The 15,607-nt window shown below is 41.5% G+C and overlaps 1 long non-coding RNA gene across 1 annotated transcript in view; it reads right to left on the reverse strand.

Moving 5' to 3' along the window:
- LOC143354517 (uncharacterized) overlaps positions 1-15,607 on the reverse strand; it is a 322,087-nt gene that overhangs the window by 102,012 nt on the left and 204,468 nt on the right. The window lies entirely within an intron of this gene.

Below are 15,607 nucleotides of genomic sequence, written 5' to 3' on the forward strand. Positions count from 1 at the left end.
TTTTCCCGATTGATAAATTTATTTTGCCAAGCGCGCCTCATTACTTGTCGCTCGAACGTTCGCACAGTGCAAATCAACTTAAACGGTCGCGCAAACCTTTCGCGCGAGAAAATCGATTCGATGAACGTTAATTCTTTTGCAAAAACAATTCCTCTTCTTCTTTTTTGCATCGTCAGCTTGGCCGTGCAGCGGGAACTTTTGCATCGCATGCATTATTTACGAAGTTACAACGATTACTTGAAATTAACGATTTTCAATTTTTCCAAAATTTGCTAGATTTCTAAATTCTCCGTTAAACCGATCGATGCATCATTTTTAATTGGCAGTCTGTCAAGTTATTAACACGTTCGCCAACAGTAAAAGTTTCAGTGAGTCATGCAAAAATGGACAGGCAATTTTTCTTGAAACTCGTTGTACTATCCGAAATGTGATTAGACGTAAACAATGATAATAAGTTAACTGTCATTAGTAATGACAGTTGGTCATTACTTTGAAATGTGTATTAATTACAAAAACTTAAGGTTGTATAAAATTAAACGAATAAAAATTGGCTTAAAAATTTGAATGTTATAGCATTCATGTCATTTTGCATCACTATGGAAACGAATGCTATAGCAACGTGTTAAATAGATTCAGTTCCTGTTTCCTGTAGAAAATATTAAATTTCCGTAAAGATCCGTGGTCGTCTAATTGCGAAACTATGGTGCCACCGGATGGTGGGATACGAGTGACCGGCGTGCCACGCGATTTATTTATAATAATTCTTCCGCAGTCCCTCGTATTGTTCGCGTTCTCATCCCTTCGTGAAATTATGCCTGTTGAGGCTCAGAATATCTCGACAAATCATCGCGGATTAATCTGGGCTCTCGCTAACCGGCGCCACGATGAAACCGGATAATCCGCGGCCGGGATATAAATTTCAACTGCTTACGTGCCAGAAACGCAACAGCCAAGTCGCCCATAAATTTCCGGGCACCGCACTTTAATGGACTGTTTAACAAAGTCGGTTTTCACACGGAAAAGAGCAAACCCGCTCGAAAAGATCGCTTCACGGTCCGAGATATTTCACGCACGCACACTCGGGGCCGCACACTCGCTGTTAAGTTCGCAGGGTGTATTCCGAACGGTGCCATGTATCCACGCCGAACGGTTATCGATTTCCGAAAAGTTCCCCGCGAAGCGATATTTAAGGCGGGCCGAGTTTAACGAGACCGAGAAACGCCGACTGTATACAGAGAAACGCGTCCTTCGGAAAGCTGGATTTACCTTAAACTGTTTATGGCCCTCGTGCAAAGTTCAAACAATAAATATTCAAAGTTAAACCGCGGTTCAGAGACTCCGCAGAAATTCTCGAGTAGATACAGTGTCTACTCGATACTTGTCCAAAACACGGGTCTAGGCAAGGACATGTATCGGCGAGGAGATACCATTCCCACTCTGAACGTAGAAAGGGACGGCGAAGCTCTAGAGGCTCGTGACCCAGTTCTGGGACTTTTATCAGGTAGGCATTTGGGACATATATCGGCCAAGATATATTCTTTGATCCACGCCGAACGTAGAAAAAGACAGCAAAGCTCTGGAGGCTCATGGCCCCTCAGAGGGTATACCTCGCGGCAGTGGGGGTAGTTTCGGGGGCTTTTATAGGCTAGGCATTTGTGACATATATCGCCCAGGAGATTCTTTGGTCAACGCTGAACGTAGAAAAAGGACAGCGAAGCTCTAGAGGTTCATGACCCCTCACAAGGTATACGCCACGGCAGTGGGGATAGTTCTGGGGCTTTTATCAGGTAGGCATTTGTGACATATATCGGCCAGGAGATATTCTTTGATACACGCCGAACGTAGAAAAGCACAGCAAAGCTCTAGTGGCCTCGGTTCATGGCCCCTCACGAGATATACACAGCAGCAGTGGGGATAGTTCTGTGACTTTTATGAGGTAGGCATTTAGGACATACAGGATGTCTGAATGAATATCTCCGAAGCTAGCGCGCGGATAAAAAAATGTATCCTACGAAAAATGTTGGTCTCTCCACGTACAATGAGATCCCATAATAAAACATATAGGTTTCCATTTGAAAAAACAAAGTTGACCTTGAAACGACCTTGAAAACGCCACCCAAATATAAAACTAATACACTTTCTTAACCAGTTAACTATGTTTGACGATTATACTCGTCATGAAGAAATGGCAATATTTTGTGTCATGACGAGTATACTCGTCAAAACAACTATAATTCAAACAGCGGTTGATTTTTGCGACGCAACTTAGGTACACATTTTTCAAAGAGGTCGCAACAGCTAACTGGTTAATATCTTTAATAGTTTTCGAGATATTCGACTGGAAAGTTTTCAAATGGACGCCCTGTATATAGAGTAAACGCTGTAAATAATTCTTGTCGATTAAATTTCTTAATGGGGCTGATTTCATTCGTCTTCTTTCGCATACGTTTTGGTCTGACGGGTTTGACGATCACGTTGGACGCGTTCTATCAGCATAGGTGGCGGGTCAAGCGTTCACCGATCACGCGGCGATCGTCCGAAATTTCGTTAAGATCCGTTCGCGGGCGAACCTAGCCTCTAGGTTCAAGTTATTAGGTTAAGCAAACTTCTGGTAACTTGGTTCAGGCGGGACGGGTCACGTTCCAGCCTGGTCGAGACACGATTGAGCCAATCACGCTCTGCCCTTCCCCACCCCCTCTCCCCCTCCTCCCGGAACCACCTTGATTTTTCGCCTCGGCAGTCCCGCCGAAATGCTTCCGGTTGCAGATCTCCTCCCGTGCTCACTGACACGAATTCGGCCCGAAGGAAATTCACCTTGGGAAATCCTCGAGTAGCTTGTACACTCTTTCACCGGCTAAACGATTGGTGACCGTAAAGCTCCGTTTTTCGGCGCGATTTATTCAAGCGGCCGAAACAGTGTTTATCAGCGGCCCGGAGAACATTCCGCTTTTCCTTGTTCTATTAGGTTGGCAAGAAAGTAATTTCGATATTTTTAGGTGAAATAAAATCCAATTTTTTTTTATCAAAGCAATGAACTTTAATCAATAAAATATTTTCCATCTTGTTCTATGATCTTTTGCCATCTTTCTGGTAGCTTCATAATTCCGCGCTCATAAAACTTCTGATCCTTTTCGGTGAAAAACCGATCCAAGTGCGATTTCAGACCGTCATCATTAGTGAAAGGTTCACCATTCAAAGAGTTTTGTAAACTTCGGAATAAATGATAATCCGATGGTGCAATGTCAGGGCTATATGGTGGATGTGACATCACTTCCCAACCAAGCTCCAATAACTTTTCACGTGTTACCAAAGATGTGTGCGGCCTAGCGTTATCATGGTGGAACACGATTCCTTTGCGATTTGCCAATTCTGGCCGTTTTTCTTTGATTGCTATGTCCGGTTTTGTTAGTTGTCGACAATAAACATCTGAATTGATGGTTTGGTCCCTTGGGAGAAGCTCAAAATACACAATACCTTTGTAATCCCACCAAACTGACAACATGATCTTCTTTTGGTGCAATTCAGCTTTCGGCGTGGTTTGGGCTGATTCGTCACGCTTCGACCATGATCGTTTTCGAGTTGTGTTATCGTAAACAACCCATTTCTCATCAGCAGTGATGATTCGCTTCAGAAAAGGGTCGATTTCATTTCGTTTGAGAAGCATGTCGCATACGTTGATGCGTTGCGTGAAGTGAATTTCTTTGAATTCGTGTGGAACCCAAATATCGAGCTTCTCAACGATTCCGAGACTTTTTAAACGATATTCTATAGTTGTATGCGAGACATTTAACCTGTCTGCAATCTCTCGGACAGTTATACGACGATCCGATTCAATAATGGCTTTCGTTTGGTCATCGTCAACTTGAGATGGTCGACCGGAACGTTGGTCGTCTTTAAGTGAGAAATTTCCAGAACGGAATTTTTTAAACCAATTCTGGCACGTGCGTTCCGTTAAGCAATCCACACCATAAACTTCACATATATCTTTGCGAGCCTCGGCAGCTTTTTTACCTCTACGGAAATAAAAAAGCAATATGAGCCTATAATGTTCGTTTCTGCACTCCATGTTCAAATTGACACAGAACCAACAATTTTAATCAAAATTACGCGTAATTTGCTTCAAAAGTAACCGAAAAGATGCAGTTATGAAATGTCAGAAAGAAAACAAATGCAACGTTGACAGAAGTCAATCAAACAAAACATAAAGCTATCTATCAGCGAAAACCGAAATTACTTTCTTGCCAACCTAATAGTTTGTATGGAAATTGGAGATCGGTTACGGCGTCCCTTGTATCTGTTACTCGCCGCTTATCGATCTCTGACTGTCCGCTGTTTGACGTTCAGCGACAAGCACGTCCGACTCGTGACTTCGCCTCGTTCGACATTGTTTTCACATCTGCCGTCGAACTATTTTTGTTTTTTATCCGGTCGGTACGCCGCTGCTGGGTGCCGGGAGCGCGCTTCTTCGCGAGAATTATTATCAGCGGAGAAAAAAGTTTCCGTCCGTGCGTAAAACCGTTGCTCGGAATTCCGGGGCAATATTATTTCGTCCCCCGGGGGATGTATTTTCAAAAAGTTTCCACGGGATAACCTAGGCGCGAACGGGAGTCGCAGGAGACCGAAACCGTCGGCGAATTAATAAAGAGCAACGAGCAGACAGTTCGAGGACCGTTGAAGGAGAACTTGGTTGGGCAGCCGCCGCCGCCGCCATGCTAGAGGAAAAATAGACACGGCTGCCGGCAACGAGATTAAAACGTGTGAACCTCTCTTTTCAGTCGGCTTGCCAGCGATACGTGCGCGAAAGAACGTGTTCGAGATAGATACACCGAACGTACTCGGGGCGAGACTGCTTTACATGTCTGGCTAGGCACGCTTGTATTTCACTGTCTGCCCAGAAACAACTTGCTCCACTGCCGGACTTGCGGCCTGCACTTTCCACTGTCCGTGGAAGCCCGTTTCACCGTCTGCAATATTTCCGTTTTAGAATCATTTTCTAATTGTCAGCGTAAACGCGCCTATTCTATTGTTAGGGGGGCCCATAAGCAATCAATTATTCTGAAATCTAAAACAAACTTTGTAGTAAATTCAGGTTTTTATTTCTTAATTTATTATATGATCTCCATCGGAGCCAAGCAGGGGTGGAAGAGACGAGAAGGCTAGAGATGGAGCTAACGAGGAGAGAGACATTGAGATACAGCGGCAAGAACAATAGACAAGGATAGAGCGGTGAAAATATAACAAAAGGTACAAGTTTGTAAGAGTGGCAGAGTTACCGGAATCCTTAACACTAGATTTACGGGACCCTTCAAAATGACGGATTCTAATATTTTTAATTTACAAATATTGAGACTGTAAAGATGCATCCATGAGGAATTATTTAACAAATTGATTTGCTTGGATACACGTTATTAAAAAGATGGCCACAAAGTTTGGCAGATACAATCATGTTATTTTTGTGAAGTAATGTAAAATAGTCATTTTTAGTGCTCCGTAAACCTAGTGTTAAGTAAGGAGGGAAGAGGGGAAAGTCAAAAGCTCTTAGCTCAGGATGGAGGACATAGTGAGTGGGAGGATACAAACGTCGAAGCGTGGCTTCAGAAGTTGAGAAAGAAGAGAGACAAGAGAGCAGAAATTTAAATGTAATGAAGAGTAAACCGAAGGTAACAGAGTAAGAAATGGCAGAATATAGGTAGAGTAGTCAGAGTAGGGATGAGTGAGTCAGAGAGAGAAAGGGAAAGGGAGAGAGAGAGAGAGAGAGAGAGAGAGAGAGAGAGAGGGAGAGAGACAATGCGTGGATAAGATAGTTTTATTTTGTTGTAATTATAGGATATTGTAAACCGAGTCCAATTCTTGAGAATATGTGTACGTGTTTCCTCTTCAACGATCGGTACAGAACTAAAGGTAAAACAAATTCTTTGCAAATAATTGATTACTTATGTCTTCAACTCTTTACTATTAAAATAATTAATTTTTAAGTAAAGCCTACATCGAATATTTTGTTGAGCAACATTAGCTGTCACGTTGGAGACAATAGCGAAAAATTTCAATTTTTGGTAACAGGCGTTCATTTTTACCGACAAGAGTTGTCGTTTTCCGTGTGCAAATTTGAATCTGTATTCCCAGAAAATGGAGAATGTTCGTACGAAATGTTCGAAATCTTCGGTTCTCGAAATGTTTTCGGTGTCTCCGGTTGATTCGGTTTCTCTTTGCTTTAATTAATATGTCCGCTTGAATAGCTAAGAAGGGCGGTGTCATTTCTGTTTGAAAGGCGCACAGAGAATGGTCGTTCCGGGTAATTTGTGTTTTAAACGTTACTGGTGTTCTCGAAATTATATGTCAGCGCGGACGTACCAGCGGAAACGAATTTTGAAAATGTTCCCGCGACGAATCTGTCGGTGGACGATGAAAGGTATTGTGCTTCCCATAGAACGTACGTTTACACGCTGCTTTTTTTCTTTCTTTTTACCTCCGTTAATTAGTGTGACCGACTCAGCAGTGAAGATCGAGCAAGGTCGTTGTAATTGTCGGGAAAGATAAAATTTGCGGGTAATAAAAAATTTGCGGAAAGGTGGATTACGGTTCAATCAACGTTCTCGACCGTCGTTTGACGTCGAAAATCGCAGACTCAATTTTTAATCGACGGAGAATCTTCATTAAGACAACTGACGTGTTACAGCGAGTTCTCGATATATGTCAACGACGCGGGTCTTGTATCGTACAGGAGACATACCCGAGCCGTGTTGTGTTTATACTCGTTTTATGTCCCAGGCTTCTCGGTAGTGGGGATAATTCCGCGACATTTATCACCCAAGCCTCGGCGACGTATATAACGATTGAAATATTCGATCCTCAAATGCTTGTAACTATGTTAATTTTACGAATTCAAAGCAATCCATATTCCATAGCACTTATACCTTTAAAAAATGCGAAAACAATCGACTTCTACGTCGAAAATACGAAATTAATAAAACGTTCCATTGGTGGTGTTCGTTTTTCAATGTCCGGCAACAATAAAAATCCTCAATTCAACGACTAATTCGAATAATTAATTGCTAATTGGTTATCGGGCAATTGTTGTTTCAATCGATTCTACAACACAATTATCGGGACAAATAATTGACAGTATGTGTTCTTCAATAATACCGGATAAACGTTATTAATTTTTCTTTTTCATGCGAGAGCAAGACAAATATTTCTTTTTTTTTTATGTATTGGAAACATAACGGTTCCGATAATCGTAACGCATACAAGAGTTATGAATATTTAATGGAAATCGTGCGCACGTCAATAAACGCTTAAATCGTTTGCGAGGCAAACGACAAATGTGTGGATACGTATTCCAGGCTCGCGGATGAAAACTGCCTAGTTTGTAAATATACATACATATATCAAATAAATCGTCCGTGACGGAAAATTTGAAGAATTAATATTCCGTAAGATTCATTAATATTTCGATTAACAGTGTTGTATGAAATTAACGCCTGCATGCTCGAGGCGGGAACAGTATCGCAGACTATCGTCGGAATTTTGATCATGTTTTTCGTTATGGCGTCGAATTTTACGGCGCGCCGCGCGATTTGATATTCCCCTAAGGGAAAGTTCGTCTTCGCGAAAAATCTGCTACTGTGCGGTAATCACCGGGGGCGTCTTTTGCTGTCCGAACTTTTCGAAGTACTTTAATAATCCTGCTAATAGTGATGGGATAATAACCATTTTTCCCCCGGACAAGTTATTCTAACGAACCAAAACTTTCCCCTTTCATCGCGTATATTGGTAGCGTCGCAAGTTACTGCAGCTCGTGCGCAACAGTTTCGCGCAAAGTAATGAATTACTTGAATAAAATTCTCGCCCCGATCAGATTTATCGGGGAACATTGCGAATTTATTCGAGCATAAACAAGCAACGAGGAGAATGGTTTTATTAGAGGTAGTTAAACAATTCCTGTCATTTTTCTTTTAATATCGTGTTGAAATTACGGCGCAGAACAAAACGGCGTGGACGCGTGAATTACTGACAGTCACGGGAAAAAATTTCACACGACCGATATTAACTGCAATCCCATGCAGTAATCTTATTGCACTTACAGTTTGTGTTTTATTGTTGAACATTTTCTGAGTTATTTCTGCAAACGATTATATATATAGTTTTAAATTCTAATCCACGTTTCAGATAAAGCCTTTTGGCTTGAGGATACAGAAAATTATTCAAAACTTTCAATTGTTTTCAATGTTTGCAAACTATTAGTGCAAGGCCGTGTCAAAACCAGCGAATAACTCCGCCATTTTTTGAAATTTAATATAGAGTCAAGAGTTGCGTTAATATCACTGTGAAAGGTTGTAATTTTTCACTCGTTATGTGTCCTTAAAAAAAAATGGTTAAAATAGTCAATTGGTCCGCTCCCTTTGCATCATTAGCGTATATGTACGCTCAATTTTCCTGTTCACTATACGCTCAATTTATTTTTCCTCATAATGCTGAAATATGAAGTTCTTTGACTTATAGTCATTTTTGTACCGAAATATAATAAAAGAAAAGAGTTTGGTGATAAAGGCCCTCTTTTCGTATTTCCTTACGATGCGAATAGGTTAATGCGAAATTGAAAAGCGGAGTTTTTTGACAACGCTCCAAAAATCAAAAGCCAGATTCGGATCACGTATCCGACGTTAATCGGAACGGGTTTTGAAAGAGATGGATTGTTAGCTTCCGCTCTTCGACGCAGATTTGACGTGTCCCTTTTAATTTCCCCGAATCTGTCGCCTTTCCCGCGAATATGGGAGCCATTGGCACGACACAGAGTTAAAACGCGTACCCTCTGCACACTGCGAATCGAAAATATTTTACACACACACACACACGATATTCCATTGAATCGCTGTTCGTAAACATATTTCCATTTCGGGCGCACTAACTCGTTTATTAAAGATGATATAAATGCGCGCTGTGTCAACCGGATATCGAAACGGATTTTCGGGGATTAAATATTCATAGATGTTGTTTCGTTGTTGTTGTTTTTTTTTTTGTCCAACAAGTTGTTTTTGCATTTTACTCGTTTCAACAGCAGGACACGAACATTTCTATTCACGGTATTCATAGTCCTCGCAATTTATTACTAACGAGAAAACACAGTGTTTATTCGATATATGTCGAAAACACGGGTCCAACCAGGGACATATATCGTATAGGAGATACTATTCTTTGATCCACTCTAGAGGTCTCGGTTCACAGCCCCTTACGGGGTATACCCCGCGGCAGTGGGGATAGTTCTGGGACTTTTATCGTCTAGGCATTTGTGACATATATCGGCCAGGAGATATTCTTTGATCCATGCCGAATCTAGAAAAGGACATCAAAGTTCTAGAGAACTCGGTTCATGGCTCCTCAAGGAGTATACTCCGTAGAAGTGGGGATAGTTCTGGGACCTTTATGGGCTAGGCATTTGTGACATATATCGGCCAGGAGCTTTCCTTTTCACGCCGAATGTAGAAAAGGACAGCAAAGCTCTAGAGAACTCGGTTCATGGCTCCTCAGGGGGTATACCCCGTGGAAGTGGGGATAGTTCTCGGACTTTTATCGGCTAGGCATTTGTGACATATAAAGTGTAAACGCTGTAAATAATTCTTATCCATTAATTTTCTTAATCGAGCTGATTTAGGCCTTGCAAGTTGACTTTACTGTTCAACATTACGCTAAAAATTCTAGCGCCGTTAATGTCACCTTCCTTCCACGACCATAATACTATTCCTTTACAGTCAAGCATCCTGATAACAAATTTCGGTGCGTGACCTTGCAAATGTCGTTACCCTTGTTTCAATTCGGTACGAACAATAACGGAATTGTTACAGTTCCATCAAATTTGTGGATCGATAGACACGGCCAGGACATATAGCGTAAGTTTGACTTCACCAATGTCAGGGAGTAGATATATTAGAGATAGCAGCGATGCACCAGCGGACACGTCGTTGAACTTAATGAGACTGCTGTTTGTCTCGAGCGTGAGTTGTGGCCCTTGTGACTTCGCTCTCGGCAAATGCAATTAACGTAACGGCGAAAATAACTAAGTCGCTGGGCTAGGTTATATTCGTGCAAGTTACACGAATGGAACATTTTCACTTAAAGAGTAGCATGCCGGGAACAAACGATTAATGAGCTGACCGTGAAATTTCCTCTTCATATCTAAGCTGTCGTTGCCATAACTACGCGATGACATTGACGAAAGCAATATATTTTCACAAGCAAAAGCACTATTCGATTCGTGACAAAATCACAACAAAATTTATCATGTTGATCAAAAGTACAGTGCTTACTCTATATATGTCCGAATTTCCTATACGATAAAAGTCCCAGAACTATCCCTGAGGGGCCCTGAACCGAGGCCTTTAGAGCTACGCTGTGCTTTTCAAAGAATATTATCTCCTGGACGATATATGTCCGTGGTTGGACCCGTGTTTTGGACATAGATCGAGTAGAAGCACTGTATAGGTGTCAGTGAGGTCCGGAAAATGTCAGTTAAGAAACAAAGAATATTATCTCCTGGACGATATATGTCCGTGGTTGGACCCGTGTTTTGGACATAGATCGAGTAGAAGCACTGTATAGGTGTCAGTGAGGTCCGGAAAATGTCAGTTAAGAAACAAAGAATATTATCTCCTGGACGATATATGTCCGTGGTTGGACCCGTGTTTTGGACATAGATCGAGTAGAAGCACTGTATAGGTGTCAGTGAGGTCCGGAAAATGTGAGTTAAGAAACAAAGAATATTATCTCCTGGACGATATATGTCCGTGGTTGGACCCGTGTTTTGGACATAGATCGAGTAGAAGCACTGTATAGGTGTCAGTGAGATCCGGAAAAAGTGGATTAAGAAACAAATAAATATGTGAAAGTTACCTGTAAAAACCGACTGCAATAATCGACAGAATAGTTTATTAATGGGAGCAATTTTCAGCTAGCCGGATATTGCTAACGTTACAAGCAGCGATTTAAGCTCCGCACGCGAGGTATTTAAAACGGAACTTAACTATGTATTAAGCTGGGGAGCTTAAAGTACAAAGTTTACGAGGATCAAGCAGAGAACAGAGTGAAGAGCGACGAACGAACGTGTACATAAATTCGACGCCGGAGCATACATTTTCGGCGCTTAATTAAATCCATCCGTATTTGGACGTGGAAACGTTTAATAGTCACGCTGCTTTTCTCCTCTAATTACCTTCCTGGAACGAATCCCTTGGTAATGGCTCGGTGGGAAAAAAAATTTCACCGCCCGTAAATCCTGCGCGAGCGATAAAAATGCACCGGAGAAAAGAAGTCCTTGAGCGCCGTGGTACGTCGCGTCGCGGCCGAAGGAAAAACAGGATCCGCGAATAGGAGGCGGAAAACCCGTGAAGCAGATTTCTGTGCATAAATAAAGCCATGATTGAATTAACGTTATCGCTGATCCTCGATGTCGATTCGGAACGCATCGATAAAACACAGTAATTTGTTTCCAACAGTCACCTCGAGTGTCTTAATTCCAGCGAGTAATATCATGCTCCTGTAAAAGCCTTCCATATTGTTAAAAAAAAATACCATTGACTGTCAGGGAAGGGTTTTGACAGCGAATTTCGCTGGGAATCGCAAAAATAGTGGTTCTCCATGACAATATAAGACGAAAGTGAAGAATAAAAAATTTGCGATTTAGGCTTCGTCTGTTAGTTATTAAGAATTGAAGATTCGCCTAACATGCGGCAACCCGCCCAACACAAGTATCGGTTGTGACGTAAGCACCGTAGACCTCTGTTGGCATGGTTGCCGCATATTAGGCGGATCTTTAATTGTCGATAACTGAGAAACGAAGCCGAAATCGAAGTTTTTCTATTCTTCATTTTCGTTTTATATCGCCATGGAGGACCGCCCCTCAAATTTTCTCTCACCTGTAGTCGAACACATACACCTAATCATCTATTTATGATGCAGCGTCGGAGACGTGCAATCACCAAACATGAAATTTTACACCTCAAACTTGAGTTTCTCCGGTCATAGGAACATCTGCTGTTTTCCGTGATAGAGTCGAAAGTGGCAATTTTGAAAAGGCGTGACCACCCGCCCCGAAATGAGTTTCTGTACGTGTCTCTTATCTTTCACTGAAATATCTGATAAGCCTGCGAAGTTTGGAAAGATCGTCTGCCATGAAACAGCTTTCGAAAATAATTTTCTTTCGAAATGACCGATCCTTGCGTCCTGGATAAATCGGCGGTCGGAACGTGAAAGAGTAGGTGGAGCGTGCAGCAGAAATGAACAGGGACGATTTACCTCGTAAAAGGGGGATGGTACAGGTAGATAAATAAACGTCTTTATTGGACGCAGATGAGATAGTAATGTGCTTCAGTCGTACATTTTCGAGATGAGGAAAATATTTCTCGGAATACTGTGGCCGGGGGTTTTAGGTCGCCGCCGCGCCGCTACTAGATACCTTCCTCGGTAATATCCACAAATACAGAGAAATTTACATCGAAAATTCCTTTTCTCAGAATTTCCAACTTTTTTATTCCTTCTGTCCTGAAAAAAATTTTTCTTACACAGGACGTTTCACCTAACTCGACCATCTATAATATCAAAAATGTCAGAGGAGAACATTATTTGGTTCAGAGGGACAAGTATTATGATAGGCAAAAAAATTTGTTCAAGGTTATATTGTTTGAGATTTCAAGGCCATCGAAGTTTTTTTTAAATGCAACGATATACTTTTATTAGCGCTACGTGATAGCCGAGGTCAAGACGAATCCAACGACCTGTGATATTATGACCTTCACGTGACCTTGAGTTTGTTATTACCAACGATTCGATTATAAAAAACTAGCGAGATATTTGAGATGCTCGAGTTAGGTGAACCTAACCCTGTATATTTATATTAGAATTAATTGTTATACTTTGACACCTTGGACCATTGGAAAAACTGCTTCGGGGCCGACTAAAAAAGTGGAATAAGTTGCTTAGTGGTCAGACAGACGCAGTGGCAGTTGTACAAGTAGAATAGCCCTATCGCTGATCGTGCAAATAGAATACAATTTACGTGGGTCGGTCCGGTAGAATAGATGTGTTCCTGCTCAGCCAAGTGGTATGCGATTGTTCATGGTCAGCCGAGTAGAACACGATTGTTATTGTTCAGTCGAATAGAAGAAAATGGCCTTTGGTCGGACGACCGGCCGTGTGAGTTATTTCTGATCAACAAATTAGAATAAGTGTTCAGTTTGCTGGACAAATAGAACAGTTTATGACCGGGCGCAGAGAATATCTTACGTCTCGATATTTTCTTAGACGATAATTTTCTCTGCTCCTGTATTTTTTAATAAATTATCATTTCATTCTTCACAACATCTCGACACCTAATTGCAACTTAAAATTTATAATCTAAAAAAATTAACCGTCGTTATAATCGGAAAGATACAGAAACTAATTGCACAAGATTAATATTCTCTTTGCGCAGAAGATTGTCCAACATCCCCGTTCAATTTTATTACTCCGTTTAAAACGATTTCGCGAGGGTACTCGCGAGATTTTGTAATTGAATCTCGAATGTCTTTCAGCCTGTAAAATGGTCATTTTCTGTAGGCGGATAAACGAGCTGAAAAAGAAAGGATTATTGGTGCTGCATGCTTGTCTCGAAGAAAATCGTCTGGAAAGTAATTTCCGTGGAGGACGCGTCCTAAGGTAATTCTGAAGTTCCGCCGTGGGTTTTATCGCTGTTCATATAGTACTGTCATAAATAATCCGAGGTTCTTGAAAAAAGAGAGTATTAAAACCGGGAAAAATTTTGTCGGGAAAATATTAGGTGTAGAAATAAGTTCTTTCCACGCAATTTCATGCGACCAAATAGCTCTTTAAATGAAAATATTCTTCTCTCGCTCTTTTACAGGTTTAGAGGGTCACCGTAACCTAATATTGAAATTCCTCGAGATTTCAAAACTTGACCGACCAACCATAGACTAATCTACTGAAAAATATTACAAACACATGAAATTCGATTTCGGTTCAAACAGGATCAATAACATATTAAGTTTCATGAATTTTGGGGGGGGTCCTTCTTTTTCCGAGAAAATGATTATTATTATTTCAAAGTTTCGAGACAGCAAGGGCGGAGATTAATTTGAATAAATCAAATTTCATTGCAGCTTCGCGCGCGATAAATTAGGCAGGAATAAATGGAAACGTTCCCGAGCGTGTTTTATGGAGTTCAAACAGCCTGTGGCCACGTCGTTAAAATACTATACGAATCCGTGGAACGTCAAGGATCGTGTAAATTATAATTGCGCGGGACAAGTAACGAAGGTGGAAATTTCACCGGTTCCGCCGACCCGACCCGAGCCGAACTTCGTTGAGATATTGTCGAAGCAATTTACGAAACCGCAGCCCGTGGGACGGGGCAACTTTTCCTTAGGGAAGATGGAAGTTTCCGACGAAGAATGCAATTCCTTCTCCCATTCGTTCCCGCGTTCCATTCCGTCGACTGTCCGGTGCGTGTTAAGGATACCATTCTGAGGGGATAAAAACGCGAAATAATGGGAACGCGAAACGGAGAAAAATGTTCCAGGGAAAACAGTTTTCTGTACCTGGAACCATAGTCTGGACAACCTTTAATCTTTCTCCAAAATTCTCCTACAACTTGGAATCGGTTTACAATGAATTCCGCACACAGAGTGTTACGTTTATCTCGTAGAACGTGGTGGCTGATTTCGATCAGTATTACGTACTTTGGTATAATAGTTCAGCTTTCACGGCATTTTCATGGCACCGACCATAAACGATTATCACATCGTATTTTTCGCTGTTACCAAACATGGTAATAAAAGCATATCTTTCGCGATAACTTCCATACTATCACTTTAGTTATTGCTAATAAACCGATAAGTTTAGGGCAACTGGACTATGAGAAACCGAGTAGTAGAAATACAGGGTTTACTCTGTATATGTCGCCAAGGCCTGAATGATAACTGTCGCGATTTAGAAACCCGGAATCATCCCCATTCTGTCACGCAAAGAACTTGCGAAACAGAATAATACAAACACAAACCGAGGTGTTGACAAATTACATTGTTTACTCTATATATGTCGCCAAGGCCTGGATGATAACTGTCGCGATTTAAAAACCCGGAATCATCCCCATTCTGTCACGCAAAGAACTTGCGAAACGGAATAATACAAACACAAACCCAGGTGTTGGCAATTACACTGTTTACCCTGTATATGTCGCCAAGGCCTGGATGATAACTGTCGCGATTTAGAAACCCGGAATCATCCCCATTCTGTCACGCAAAGAACTTGCGAAACGGAATAATACAAACACAAACCGAGGTGTTGACAAATTACCCTGTTTACTCTATATATGTCGCCAAGGCCTGGATGATAACTGTCGCGATTTAGAAACCCCGAATCATCCCCTCTCTGTCATGCAAAGAACTTGCGAAACGGAATAATACAAACACAAACCTAGGTTTTGACAATTACACTGTTTACTCTGTATATGTCGCCAAGGCCTGGATGCTAACTGTCGCGATTTAGAAACGCGGAATCATCCCCTCTCTGTCACGCAACGATCTTGCCAAATGAAAGGAATAATACAAACACAAACCTA

The sequence above is a fragment of the Halictus rubicundus genome, chromosome 5 (genome assembly GCF_050948215.1).
Source record: "Halictus rubicundus isolate RS-2024b chromosome 5, iyHalRubi1_principal, whole genome shotgun sequence".
In the NCBI taxonomy this organism is placed as follows: Eukaryota; Metazoa; Arthropoda; class Insecta; order Hymenoptera; family Halictidae; genus Halictus; species Halictus rubicundus.